Here is a 16,285-nt window from a genome sequence, read left to right as displayed (position 1 = left end):
AGGAAAATACTAGTTGTGCTATAACAGAGAACATGACCCTATTCCCCAAGCACAAATCTTCAACACCTGTTTCTGATTACTATGCTTCACAAACTCACTCTGTAAACTCGATTACCAATTAAAATAATCATTGATTAGCTATGAATGAATTTATGAAAACAATGCAATAATCAAATGGAAAACAGAGTTTCAGTAGTAAGTACAGAGTTCCAATAACGCGTAAGCAATTTCAGCAAACAGAGTTTAACAAGGTATGAATGAAAAATAACACCTAACACGCTACAAGAATTAATGGGTGAATCTTGTGATGAAGGTGGGCCCTTTCCTTCTCACAAGATTCCCCAGAAAAAGGAACTAAGAAGGAATTCTCAGAACAATATTTTATTCATCTGTCAATGTATCATATTACAAAAGATTCAAGCTCCTTCACTTTCAGCTAGACCTTCCCGTAGTCTGTCCGTAATCCCTCTAATGTTCATGTCTCCTCTTTTGAAAGAGGAGACATCTATTATACAATTTATTACATTATAAATCCTATCTTTGACCCGATATGCTAAAATAGGAAAATTGGTTCTTCCATTAACAAAATGTTGTTACAATGGTTGTGACAATGCCGACTTTGGAATGTAGTTGTTACGGCCAGTGTAACAGCTCCTTTGATGATCTGCTCTTGTTGCTGCCAAATCTAAAATGCAAATCACGGGCTGTTTCAGCAACTAGATTTGCACACTATTCTAACTGTTTCAGCAATGTAGACCGCAATGATAAATCTGCAGTCTTCAAACTATTTCAGCAACTATCTGATCAATGATTAATTATGAAGGTAATGTAAAATTATATGTAAAACAAATTAAACATATAGTAATGAGAAGAAATGTTATATACCTTTGGAAAATGGATAAAAGTAATAACATGGACTTTAAATATGGATTGAAAAAGGGTGGAATGATACCAAAATATGTGAGCAAAAAGGTACAATGTAGGGTCCTAACATTCCCCATCATCCCAAGAAGAAAGAAACAACTCATATTGGTGTAGTGTTTGCATCGGTGGAATATTTGGCCTTTGCCAATATTGAGAAATTAATAGAGTCTTCATAAGACACAATTCAATAAGGGCTGCTTCCACGCATTCATGAAGAATACAAGGAAGATATTGTTATTTTTGATGGAGAACAACTGACAATCAAATTCGAGTTTAACGACAGTTTAAATGGTGAAGGAGAAGGATTATGAAACTCAAAAAAGGAGGATAAAAGAGACGAATACATGGCTGATCGAGACTTGGATTGGATGGCCCAAGGGCGACTTTCTCTTCCGGATAACCTTCATAAGGCACCTAGACATCCAGATAAGTCGTTATCTAAGTTTGATCATGACAAAAGGACAAAGGAAAAATATCGTATCAATGATTTCTACATGTCTATACAAATTCTTGAGGATGGTATGATGATGTCGCTTGTAGTCTTTTTCCTTTCACATTAGAAGGTAGAGCAACAACTTGGTACCATAATCTACTTGTTAATTTAGATCATGGTTGGAGGGAGTTTATGAAATTGTTTTTGGATAAATTTGTTGGTGACAAGAACCTTGCCTTGTTGTTAAAAGAGCTCAGAAATATCAAGATGGGGTAGAAGGAGAAAGTCAAATATTTCAATCAAAATTTCAACCACATGTAGAAAAATTCACCCCTTGACATGCAACCTCACAACTCTATCACTATATATTATTATACAACTTCCTTGCCAAGAAATATTTCCTCTTGTGTTAAAAGATTTGTAAAGGAGACATTGGATTTAAACTTTGCGTACACAATCACCATAGAGAAAGACTTGCATGCCATTGGAGCTATTACAAATAATAATGAATCTATGGACTCTAAGGAAATTGGCAAGAAGTCTCGACCTTCTTCAAGTAAGGCTAAAGAAAAGGATTTTGTTGATATAAAAGATTGACTAGATATTTAAAGGCACTCACTAATCAAGTCTCAAAATTAAAGAGAAAGTCAAGTTAGAAATCTACCAATAACAAGCCCCCCAATTCTTTCCCTTTTAGAAGGAATAATAACAACAAAAAATAGCTAAGTCTATCTAGAGTTATAATATTGTGTTGAATATTGAAAGTATAGGCATGGATTAATATTGTTGCTTCCATCATGAATGACATTTAGAGAAAACTTTCCCATAGTCGAACCACAACTTGATTTATTTGGCAACACATATTGTTGATACTTTACTAGCAGATGCGTAGTCTGAGCAAACAAAAGAAACAAATGAACGTGCAATGACTGAGGATAGTATAGGTATTGGACATGCAGTTAACACTTTTAATTTTACTCTCAGTACCGACAAGAAGAGTGCTAAAAATCCACCTCAAAGTTAATCCCCTACTCAAAATAAAATTGGTCTTTATAATTTGAGGAGAAAAGGGTTTGTTCCTGAGCTGAAAGTGGCGAGACAAGAGTTAAAAAATAAATTGTTAAGAATGCTCGCACTGCCAACTAATCTTGCTCAGAATTCACAAAATAAGTTTGGAAATGTTGCAACTTCTAAGGACACTTCCACTAATAGCAAAACCAAGCCTATCACTCTAGAAGTTTCTAATAAATCTACACCTATAGACACTTCAATGATTTCTAGTAAGAATGAAATTATTGATTATAATATCGTCAAATACTTGAAGAGAGCTTGTGCCAATATTTACATCTTTGAGATCTCAAAGATAGAAGGCCAACATGAACAACTTGTCCAAGCCTTCTCAAAGCGTTCATCAGGTGACAAAGATTCTACTTCTGAAAAGAGTCTGGTAAGTCTTGTTGAACTATCAATCTGTAATTAATGTTGTAACTTTAGATGCTAACAATCTTTGCCCCCTATTTTTCTAACTTTCTAAATATTTAATTACAATGTCCATAATTGTTTGGTTGATTTGGGTGCATTTGTGAATGTAATGCCATTATCTATGGCTAAGAAAATTATTTCTAAATGGGATAAAACTAATGCCCAAATCACTTAGCTCAACAAATCCCTTGTCCAAGCTATTGATGAACTTAAGAATGTTATTATCCAATTATCATCTCATCACTAGGTACACCAATGTATAAACATTGTAATTGTGGACATCCATGAAGCCTATGGCATACTCCTGAGTCGTGATTGGTCTATAAATTATAAGGGTATTTTGCTACAGATTTGTCACACTTATGGCTTCCATTTAATGGTAGAAAAAACCAGATTCGAGTGGAATGTGAACTATACATGAAATATATTGTGACACCACCTGAGGGCCATAATGACCTGTTACCTTTCCAGATCTTATGTTTGGAAATTATTTTTTGGAAATCGATCATGGGTGTTATCAAGAACAACAATCACCCATCCCACCTGATACATAGTTGGAGCTCCTATAGAAATTTTGAATAATAAACACTTATTCACAAAGATTATCCCGATTATACACTATTGCGGAATACATGCATAATACATAACCTCCTCTACGTTGATCATCAACTTAGCAGCACTAAAAAAAATGAAACATCAATGGCATGCACACATTAACACAGTATGTAACCTGGGGAAAGAATACAGCTGAAAACCCCACACTATCTGTATATTATAATGATTGAGAACATGTAACAATACATAGTACAATACTTCTCACAAGTACTCAGTACTATCTCCACCTGTTACACACAAAATGAGCTCAGATTCGAACAAGTCACAGGTTCAAATCTCCTCCGCTGCTTTGCCTGCCTCCACTGCAAATCCTGCAAGAGAATCACGTGAACACAAGCTACAATTTCCTATATATTGGCCCACAATGCATAGTCCTCATTGGCATAACTCAATCCCATGCATGTGAAAATCTCATGCACAACTGATAGTCACAACTCATCCTTTCACTTACCTCTAACACCTGTCTCTGTTGAACTATCCATGCATTGAGTTAACTGATGTATTCTTTAGTTGCTTTATGAGTTAATAATTAGTGAATTAATTAACAATCAATTCACACAACTCATCACTAGTGTATTCTTTAGTTAGACTAAATACAACTAGTTCAACTAAGTCAAATTGAACACAACTCCATCAACTCCACATCCAACTCCACAGAACTCACATGCATGAGTTCTAACTAAAGTCATCCATGCAATAGCTCAACTAACAGATAAGAAACCACATGATTCCTTCTATCAGCTGCATGTGCCACATCCGTAGCTCGAACTGAAGTGCTCCAAGAGAATAAGATAAAGTTTATAGTCCAAATATTACTAAGGGCTAATAATATTTGTCTGTTTCTATTTTTAGCCTGGAAGTCTAAAAATAGACTCTGATAACTTCGCTGTGAACCAAAAATAGAAGTCCATCTATTTTTCCCAACATGACCAATCATCCATAAACAACATCCTGCAACTCATAGACCATGATCCATATGTCTAAAAATAGACTTTGCGCCAAAAATAGCCTGCGGGACCACTTAGTGAAGGCGACTCCTTTCCATTAAGCTCCATCATCTTGTTTCATTTTCAAAACTCCCTCTCAACAAGATATGGATTATCTGCACCCATATCCTGCAGCTTTGGAATAGTTCTGCATGCAACACATTTGTTCGGTCTACTTGCTCCAACAACACTTGGAAAAAACACTCCCAACTGACCACTCCGTTGGGCTAGGAACATACTCTGATGTTGAAGCTCTACCTGTGGCTGACAAGTGCTCCCTCTCTGACATCTGAGCTACTGCAACATCTCCATGCATCTCGCACCATTGCACACCTCTCTGTGCCACATAGCACTGTGCAAAACACTTGTGCCTCTGCATTGCTGCAGCCTGTTAGCTATGCGCTATCTTGGGATTCCCTACACTATCGCTTTCTCTGCCACTCCATCAACATCTGTCTCTACCCAATCATTCAGTTCCTACTACTCCACATCAGGTCTCCCATAGCAAGGTCTCATCCAAGAGGTTGGGTACCTCAAGGATCCTGCCCCTCCTCCTTGGGACGATCAATCCACATCACCCCACCTCCTACCTGGAGGTATGGCCGCATGTGATCCCTCAGCCCACCTAGCTTGAAGTTTCCCCCTACTGGAGGTCTCTGCATGAGTAGATGTCTCTACTTGATCTCCTCTTAGCTTCCCTTATTGTGGCTGCTCCACAACCTCCTGAAGTTGCTGCACCAATCGTGGCTCCTCCACAATCGTCTGAGACTTCTTCTGGCTCTGCATGTTGAAAGGTAATATACCCTCCCTCTCAACCACCAAGTCTCCATTAGTTGCCTTGCTGCTCAAGGCTTTGCATGCATCTACATGCAACTAATAAAGGTTCCTGACTCGAACCCCTATCTTCCGGGTTTCTCCAGTTGTCTTGCTGCACAGGAAAGCCTTTCCCTCACTGAAGACAACATCATATCCCTTGTCTTCTAACATCTCCACAGAGATAAGATTCTTCTTCAATCTTGGAACATACATCACTTCCTTCAATCTGAAGGGTTTACCAGACTCCCTCTAAAAGGAAATGGTATCAATACCGGTCGCACTGTATCTACCATCATTGCTCATCTCGATGTGCACTCCAAGATCTTTCTCATCCAGATCAGAAAACAAATATCGATCTCCTGTCATGTGAGAAGACGCACCACTGTCAAAGAACCATACCAATCTCATCACACTTGATACCAGGCATGCGAACAGTGAAAAATCTAGCTCAAAATGTGAGGCTAAGGCCTCTCCCACTGCAGATCCAACAACTTGCTTATTTTTCTTCTTCTATGGACAATCTGTGGCATCTCCATTCTCAGCTTTGATGTTTCTAAGTTTATCCTTGAGTGCCATTCCACCATGTTATAGACATTTTTGTGCCTTACAGCTATAAGCATGAAATGTCCATAATCTAAGGGATCCAAAGTCCCTAAACATGTTGTTCCTACCCCTAGAGGAACAAGGCTAACAAACCACAGCAATTCACAGAAGTTCTCCACCAGAAACTGCTCAAAAACAAGTCAATTCAGGATCAATTCAGAGGCTCCACTAGCTGTCTGCGCTGAAATGCAAAGTCTGCACTGGCTACCTGCACTGCAACGTAGGTAGAAGCACTACCAGGGTGCGCTGAGTGGGAATTGACAAATGGCAAGTTCATTCAACAAGGTGTCAAGACCCTGGAAGCTTCCAGAATCTTCCTCAATGACACTTGCCTCAGTGAATTCGACTAGTGATGAGTAAGAGGTTCTCAACCTCCAAGTGGAAGCAAGAACCTCCAAGTGGAAACAAGAACTGACAGAGGGAGAGGACACTAGTCAGATCTCAAGCTGACTCATCCTCTCTCCAAACATCTATATATGGATCTCTCCTCCATGAGATCCAGAGGCTGGAATTTTGTTATTGCAAAGAATTGTTGTTGGTTTGAGACTGGAATCATTGGATGCTTAATGCTTTGAAGGGAGGTGAAGATAGGAATTCCATTTGCTGGGAAGGATATGCTGGATTGGAGCCTTCTTGGTTGTATCTCTTCCTGAACCTTGTTATTCATCAATGAAGCTATCTTGGTTTCTCCTATATACTGATGTATCTTTGATGTATGATTACATTAGTATGTTTAGTTTATTTCTAATCCTGAACTAGTTATGAATATGAATCTATGTCTTTGTGTAGTGTTCTCTTCTTGTGATCTTGCAGGGACCTATTGAAGCTGAGCAAGCGAGAAGGCAAGTAGCTGGGAACTCTCAAAGAGAAGAGAAACCGGATCGAGGGACAAACGGAAGACACCGGTTAGTCCATCCATCTCTCTTCATTCTTAATTCATAAAGGAAGAATACTAGAATAGTTGTCTCTGTTTGTTGCTAAGGCACTGTCACACCTTAGGTGGATAGGATCTTCCTGCATAGGCATTTTTCCCCACAAAAAATTGGCGACTCCGCTGGGGAGATCTGTTTAGTCATTTTATTTGTGTCTCTATCATTGTTTGTTTCATAGACTCAACAGCAACAATCAAACTGCATCTGCTATTCTCAGATGCAAAGAGACAGTTGCTGCTTTGATCCAATCACTGGATTTGTCTATTATCTGAACAATGGACTCACAAATGATTTGATGATCCTTTGTGATAGATCTTATCCCTCCCTCAAAGCATCCCTTTGATTGTACCTTGCTTGTTTCTTTTATTTGGCCTGAAACCGTAGATTAATCAGCAAACTGTGACCCAGAACCCAGTGAGGAACTCTCGTTTCTCCTTCAGCGCAGATCCTGTGAAGAGGTTCTGCATTTCAACACAGGTCCCGTGAAGGCTACCTGCGCTGAATGTCAAAACCTCTGGGTTGAGGGTGCGTTGATCCAGTGAGGCCTTGTGCAGCTGGGGTTCTCTTCTCTGTTTTGCCTTGTTTTGATCTCTGATTTTTGCAGCCTGTAACCAGCATAGGTGCCTGTCTGATAACTCCTTTTATCTGCTTAAATTCCGCCTCCTTTTGTACAAAAAGACTGTGAGTGTTTTTATGTGTTTGTGGCGTCATTTACAGTTTTCCTTTGCAAGAGTGAAATAATCATCCTGTAGCCCTTGATTCAGATTTGTTGATTGTGATCTTAGGAGAGAGTTCATTGGCTGTTTACAGTTGATTATACATTTACTTTTGCATTTGGTTTGAGTTTGTCTCTTTTAAGTGTCGAAACAAGTGTTCATTTCGAAAGTCGTAAAGTGTTGTATTCTCTTCTACCCTTTCTGATTTCGAAAAAATAAACTTGTTTGTATTTGTCATTTAAAAGCAAATTCAAAGTTGTACAAAAAGCTTTCTTTTTAGGCATCAATATTAAGAAAGCGGAAAACAAACACCTGCATTGTGCATTTGCATCTTGATAGTTTGCATGCTTGATTTAGGAAAAATGCATTAGAGTGTGCTGATTGATCTTTGAGAAAAGATGGTGTCTTTCTTTTCCCTTTGTAGCTAGGATTTTCATAGTTGAAAAGATATAAAGCTTGCTTATCATCTTTAGACTGCATTTAGGAATTGTATCATACATCTCGTGGTGATCCAGAAAGGCAAACTTCTAAAAAGATCAACCTAAAATAAATTGAATGAACTTAACAACGCTTTGCAACATAACGCACAACATAGAGGTCTAGGCTAGAGACGTGTTCCGGCGTCGTAAAACCTGGTCACTGGTCGCCTCACTGATGGTTGGGTGATTCCTCCTGAGGGACGATTAGTACCAGTACGGATTGTGCTCCCACGTACCGTCGCGTATATATTGGGAGACCCCTATAGGCATAAAACCTTTATCCTTAGGAAGCCGTGTCAGCCGCCCTACTGATCGCAATGCACTGAACACAACATTCAGGAAGATTGACCGCCCGTACCCTAAAAAGTATTCTGCGGTTTTGCGAAAAGTTTGGCACACCCTCTGCCTAGAACTCTAGAGCAGTTCCTTTTGGCCTTTTTCAGACTCTATAACAGAAAAAGTCCATCCGAGCATTTGTCACTTCGGGCTCGTTAAAACATCGAAGGAGACTAGAGTCATCTTTAGCTTTTTCTTGACTCTTTAAAATTGAAAAAAGCAAGTTGTGTCTAAGCGTCGTTAAAAGTTTATTTTAAATGGAACAATCACCCTTTATTCCTGCGTTGATATTTAGGTTGAGAAAATGGAGCCCACCAACCAAGGAATTCCCCTTGGTGGAAATCCTAGTCCCTTCTCCTCTTGGGGAGATGTTTGTGCGCCCCATATGGCCACATTGTCGCTTCCGGGACTGACGATTGGCCTGCTAGTCTGGCTCTTTTCAACCAATGTCGTTCAGAACACCACTATTCCTGAACAGTCGAATCAACAGTTAGACCAGACCAGAGTTACCCACCAGCCTTCTACTTCATCTAATTCTTCCTCTCCTCCTTCCTCTTCGCTTGACAGAACTGGTAAAACAAAAAACCAAGTTCCTAAGGAGAAGAAGGAAAAGAAGAAGAAAGAGAAGAAGAAGAAGGAGCCAAAAGCGACTGGGGGCAAACAAGTGTCGTCTGACAAAAATAAACACACAGCACTGACTAGGCCTAAATCGCCATGTGTCATATGCAAGGGAGACCACTTCCACAGAGATTGTCCCTGCATCCCTCGGATACTAAGGGACTGGTCTCCCCGTTTGAACAATTCGGTGGCGTCAACCTCTGATAGCCATGTTGACAGCACACCGTCAACTAGTGAAAGTGAAGCCACAGGACAGAGAGGGAAAGCTAGATTTCCCTGCAAACTATGTGAAGGCGACCATGCCATCCACCGTTGTCCCTTCTTAGACGAGGCTAAAAGATTTTTGGAAGATCGCCTGATTTTACGAGCGCAACTTCCTCCTGGATATCAAAAACTCCTGCCAAGTCCTTCACTAGTTGAGAACCCGGCTGGCCCGCTCAGGTGGTCAGCCGAAGCACCTATCATTGAAGATGAACCTTCTGAATCCATACCTGACGAAAGTAAAAAGGTTGAGGCGGCAGTTGACCCAGTTTTGCCTTCAGAGGCTCTATCTTCGAATGATACCATCACAGAGGAGAATAAAGACGACACCGTCCAAATTCTCTTCATCAACACAGACTCCGACGAACAAGGGGGAAATTTGCCCATTCCTTTATCGCAGGAAGGAACTTCGTCAGAGTCATACCCGGCCGTCTATTCGGTCCCACCACCAAGCAACCTAGTTGTATCCTTCGACTGGAACCAACTAGGCAGACCCCGATTACCCGCCAGTATACCATTCAGAATTATCGTTCAAATATACATAATGGTAATGGTTGGCACCATCATTGATGAGGGGGCATCTGTGAGTATCCTTTCCTCTATTGCTTGGAAAGCGCTTGGTTCGCCAGCACTTTTGCCTGAAATGAGAAATCTATCAGGCTTTGATAAAGGAACCAGTCGACCTTTAGGGATCCTCCCCAATGTGCCTATCACATTGAAAGGGAAGACCGTTCAAATGAATGTGATGGTCGTTCAAGGACCCTTGGATTATAACCTACTCCTTGGACGAGACTAGATATATTGCATGGGAGCCATCGTATCCTCACTCTTTAGAGTAATGTGTTTTCCGCACGAAGGAAGAGTGGTCAAGCTCGTGGACCAACTTTCATTTCCCAGATCACGCATCGCAAATAGTCATACGCCATCCCTAAACGGTCTCTTCACGCAAGAAATGTCTCAACCCACAGTCCGTCCTCCTGATGAGCGCGAGTGATTCGGAAGGATATGACTGGAACCCAGGGGGCATGTGTCCTGGTCTGCTTCGGCAGGAAAACTTTTGGTATAAGGTAGGTTTCCGCGGGAGAATATGACTAGTCCGTACCCCGTCCGGCATGGAAGAGGGGTTGTTCTAGAATAAGATTCTTTTGTCAAAGTTATGTGAGTTGGCGGGCATCGTCGCTCAGCTTTTTTTATCTCGGTAGACATCGCCGAAGAAGTGTTTTGTTTGAAAGATTAATGGAACAATCTTTGGGTAACCTGAAAGAGGTAGGCCTCTCTCGGTAAAACAAATGTTTTGGCGAAAAGGAAGTAGGGGTAACCTTGAAATCGTACTTTATACCTGGGGGAATGCAAACCTTTTGAAGTGCAAGCAAGGGGAGGCTATTTATTTTTTAAATTTTTAGGACCTCTAACCCTTTAAACTCGTAGGATTAGATGTTTCCGAATTTGCATAACGAAAGGATCCGGAGCAAAGCTTTGTAAGATCTAAGCTCCATAAAATATAGCATCTTCAATGAGACATTCTTATCATATGACTGGATTAATCGAGCAGTTTTAGCACACAGTTCATGCTCGTTAAAAAATAAACGCAAGATCCGAGCAGTTTTAGCACATAGTTCATGCTCGTTAAAAAATAAACATAAGATCGAGCAAGTGTTTCAATCCGCGTTTAAGCTCGTTAAAAAATGAACTACCCGGTAAATAACCGCTGTGAATGTAACATTATCAGCCATTAAAGCCTTGGTCGTGTTTGCACCGTCACCTCCACTTTTCCATTGGCCGATCGTTCACCTCCATATGATTGTTTACCCATTTTGAGGAACAACTGCGAAGAGTGATTTCACTAGCCATCCTTGTGACACTGCCGTGATTGGAAAATTCCAAGCCTTACCTGGAATCAACTGCTAACCCGTTTATCACTCGTTCCTCAAAAGACGAGTCTTCTTTAAGCTCTTTTCATCTGACTCGTAAAATATGAAAAGATTGCCGAGTTTTGGCCTTCCAGCTCGTTAAAGCGACTGGAAGTGCTATCCCTCCTCTAGATTTTAATATTTTTGGACCTAAGGGATTATTGCACAAAAAGATCGAGCGCTTGTTTTGTTCGGCTCGTTAAAACTATCGAAAACTCATCCCTTCTGTATTGTTTTATACTTCTTTGGACTTAAGGGATTAGATGACGAAAAAGGATTTTCAGAGTTGACTTTACGTACCTTTTCAGACTCTCTAAAAATGAAAAGGACCGAGTTATCTTTGTCGTTAGATTCGTTAAAAGCATTAAATAGCGACAAACTTGTCTTTAGACGAGAACGAGTTTCACTATCGCTAGGCTCGTTAAAACATAGCGATGGGCTTGCCCGAAGGGCAAGTTATAGAACAAGCATATGTTATCCTCCTCAAGCTTGACAAAAATAAAGAGGTACTGGTCAGCAATGACTGGGGAAAATTGGGAGAAACTCAAGAAAACTTTGATGGTAGCAAGTCGCTCTTGAACATGACACTTTTCCTCTATACCACAATCGGGTTGGGTTGTTTCATTCACTGGTCACATCACCATGGTCTCGCCATACCATCCATATTTGGGGTAATGCTACCGATCCATCACATAAGTGTCGCCATATGTTCAAGAGAAGTCGTTCAGAGAAGTCAACCGTGTCCCATCCACTGACGTACATTATCCTTCATCCTTTCATGACCGCCACCCTGAATCATATGTCATTAGATCGTTTTCACCTCCATCAAAATCATTAGCTCCATTCCGTGTCATTGATGTGGGATTCATTAAGGCCCCCCTTTGACGGATCGCTTCTTGTCGACATCAGCTCATTATCCAAGAAGTTGATCTACGAACAACCCCTTCAGTACTTTGAAGCTTGCATGCCTCAATGGCAAGTTTCTCACTTCCGGCAACAGGTATACATCAATGACCTTCGACCGAAAGATTTTGCGTGGTGTTCGATGCCAAGTCCTTTATTCACACCACGTGAATTGTACTGCAGTACCTTGAGGGTCATTATCATTATCGGTGATTCCTCTCGCGCTTGTTAACGGTTTACCTCATTGACCGGTAATCAAGCGATGTATTTCCATGTTCGACTTCAGAACATTTCTCACATGGATCGACTTGTACTTAGAGTGAAGATCGAACGAGTTTGAAGACCCCGGATCTAGTTTCATCCATCCGGGCTGCGATATATATTCAGGAAAGATAAAGACATTGACATGTACATCATTGCAGCAGATAATCATCCTACCCAAAGGATGATAATTTCATCAAAATTATCAGTCTACCATCAGACGATTGTCTGTTCTATGTACAGAAAAATGAATTTATAAAGCTGAGCATGGGAATTCCCGCCTCAGCTAGATCATGAAAGCAGTATGAAAAATAATGTATCGTATTGTATCTTATTACAGGTCTCCTCCCAGCATTGGATGAACTTCGGATCCTCTTAATAAAGCATTTCACCCGATAAACGACCTCATACTTTAGGGGGCAACTGTTATAGACATTTTTGTGCCTTACAGCTATAAGCATGAAATGTCCATAATCTAAGGGATCCAAAGTCCCTAAACATGTTGTTCCTACCCCTAGAGGAACAAGGCTAACAAACCATAGCAATTCACAGAAGTTGTCCACCAGAAACTACTCAAAAACAAGTCAATTCAGGATCAATTCAGAGGCTCCACTAGCTGTCTGCGCTGAAATGAAAAGTCTGCACTGGCTACCTGCACTGCAACACAGGTAGAAGCACTACCAGGGTGCGCTGAGTGGGAATTGACAAATGGCAAGTTCATTCAACAAGGTGTCAAGACCCTGGAAGCTTCCAGAATCTTCCTCAATGACACTTGCCTCAGTGAATTTGACTAGTGATGAGTAAGAGGTTCTCAACCTCCAAGTGGAAGCAAGAACCTCCAAGTGGAAACAAGAACTGGCAGAGGGAGAGGACACTAGTCAGATCTCAAGCTGACTCATCCTCTCTCCAAACATCTATATATGGATCTCTCCTCCATGAGATCCAGAGGCTGGAATTTTGTTATTGCAAAGAATTGTTGTTGGTTTGAGACTGGAATCATTGGGTGCGTAATGCTTTGAAGGGAGGTGAAGATAGGAATTCCATTTGCTGGGAAGGAGATGCTGGATTGGAGCCTTCTTGGTTGTATCTCTTCCTGAACCTTGTTATTCATCAATAAAGCTATCTTGGTTTCTCCTATATACTGATGTATCTTTGATGTATGATTACATTAGTATGTTTAGTTTATTTCTAATCCTGAACTAGTTATGAATATGAATCTATGTCTTTGTGTAGTGTTCTCTTCTTGTGATCTTGCAGGGACCTATTGAAGCTGGGCGAGCGAGAAGGCAAGTAGCTGGGAACTCTCAAAGAGAAGAGAAACCGGATCGAGGGAAAAACGGAAGACACCGGTTAGTCCATCCATCTCTATTCATTCTTAATTCATAAAGGAAGAATACTAGAATAGATGTCTCTGTTTGTTGCTAAGGCACTGTCACACCTTAGGTGGATAGGATCGTCCTGCATAGGCATTTTTCCCCACAACACACCAGCTCAAAACTCAACCTCTTCTGATCTAAAATTCGTGAGAACAAAGTATTTCTTGTACAGAGATCGACTGTATGGGCATTCACCATATATCTCACCTTCCAAAAGAAGGATGAATCCAGAAGCTACCTGGCCCAATTACAGACTCTGCCTGAAGAAATAAAATGTAAACACTTTTTGAATAATAGATCTGATGATCAATCCCGCTTTGATATCCTGTAGAACTTTTTCTACAAATCAACCAGCTTCGATACCATGTAAATTTTTTTTCTACAAATCATCTAGCTCTGATAACATGTAGAAATTTTGAATAATATACACTTATTCATAGAGATTATCCAGATTATACACTATTGCGGAATACATGCATAATATATAACCTCCTCTACGTTGATCATCAATTTAGCAGCATTAAAAACGTTGAAACATCAATCGCATGCACACATTAACACAATATGTAACCCAGGGAAAGCATACAGCTAAAAACCCCACACTATCTATATATTATAATGATTGAGAACATGTAACAATACATAGTACAATACTCCTCACAAGTACTTAGTACTATCTCCACCTGTTACACACAAAACTAACTCAGATCCGAACAAGTCACAGGTTCAAATCTCCTCCGCTGCTTTGCCTGCCTTCACTGCACAATCCTGCAAGAGAATCACGTGAGCACAAGCTACAATTGCCTAGATATTGGCCCACATTGCGCAATCCTCATTGGAATAACTCAATCCCATGCATGTGAAAATCTCATGCACAACTGATAGTCACAACTCATCCTTTCACTTACCTCTAACACCTGTCTCTATTGAACTGTCCATGCACTGAGTTAACTGATGTACTCTTTAGTTGCTTTATGAGTTAATAATTAGTGAATTAATTAACAATCAATTCACACAACTCATCACTAGTGTATTCTTTAGTTAGACTAAATACAACTAGTTCAACTAAGTCAAACTGAACACAACTCCATCAACTCCACAGAACCCACATGCATGAGTTCTAATTGAAGTCCTCCATGCAATAGCTTAACTAACACATAAGAAACCACGTGATTCCTTCTATCAGCTGCATGTGCCACATCCGTAGCTCGAACTGAAGTGCTCCAAGAGAATAAGATAAAGTTTATAGTCCAAATATTACTAAGGGCTAATAATATTTGACTGTTTCTATTTTTAGCTTGGCAGTCTAAAAATAGACTCTGATCACTCCACTTTGAACCAAAAATAGAAGTCCATCTATTTTTCCCAACATTACCAATCATCCATAAACAACATCCTGCAACTCATAGACCATGATCCATATGTCTAAAAATAGACATAGTCTAAAAATAGACTTTGCGCCAAAAATAGCCTGCGGGACCACTTAGTGAAGGCGACTCCTTTACACTAAGCTCCATCATCTTGTTGCATTTTCAACAGCTCCTTCCTTGTACTCCAAATGGTGCTAATGAATCTTATAACATAGATGTACATAATAGTAATAATAATATAAGAACCATTTTAATAACTTATAATATTTGGACTCTGTGCTTTGATGGTTCAAAAACGCAAGATGGATTTGGAGTTGGTTGCATACTCATAGACCCACATAATAAGAAGTACATCCTATCATGTCATTTGGAGTTCAAGTGCACAAATAATACTACCAAATATGAAGCACTCATGCTTGGACTAAAGAAATCCTTCAACCCAAAGGTAGAGTTTCTCAAGGTAATTGGTGACTTAGAAGTGGTTACTCGACAGGTACATAACATTATCCAAAGTGTCCCAACAAATCTTAAAAACTACCAACATGAGATATGATGATTGATTACTTATTCTAAAGCTTTTAATATTATTTGTGTTCCTAGACTTAGAAATACAACAATAGATACATTAGCTAATGCAACCACTAGAATTTTGCCTTTGAAACATGGCCTTTATATAGAGATTATATATAATCCATTTGTACTAGATAACGTCACTAATCTTCATGTTTTTAATGACGACCAAAAAATACTGCATTTTTTGGCTAATGAAGACATGTTTAAATATGTTTCCATTTAGGAGGATAAGCACGAAAAGGATTTGCAGGAAGCATATGATTAAATGAAAATAAATAATATTCCTAAAGGTGTAGTGTCCTTGGAAAAATTATATGACCTGCAAAACCGGTTCTTAGGACCAATTAATACTAAGACTTAGAGCTCAGACTTGTCATTTGAAAAAGTCAATTTGGGAACTCAAGATGATTCAAAATATGCAAACCTCGATACATGTTGTCCTCCACAAGCACAACAAGAATTTATCCTCCTGTCCAAATATAACCGAGATGTGTTTGTGTGTACATATGATGATTTCAAGACATATGATACTCGTATTATCCAACATGTCATTCCAATTAAAGAAGGGGTGAAACCGTTTTAGTAGAAGATAAGGAAATTTCATCCAAGATAGGAATGCCTAATCTTAAAGGAGCTGAGGAAGCTGGATGATTAGTTCATTTTCAAGGTTAAATATTCTACATGGGTTTCA

This window comes from Pinus tabuliformis, chromosome 4_1 (assembly GCF_031772625.1).
Source record: "Pinus tabuliformis cultivar Carrire ecotype Pingquan chromosome 4_1, CPIR1, whole genome shotgun sequence".
Taxonomy (NCBI): Eukaryota; Viridiplantae; Streptophyta; class Pinopsida; order Pinales; family Pinaceae; genus Pinus; species Pinus tabuliformis.
This window is presented reverse-complemented; position numbering follows the sequence as displayed.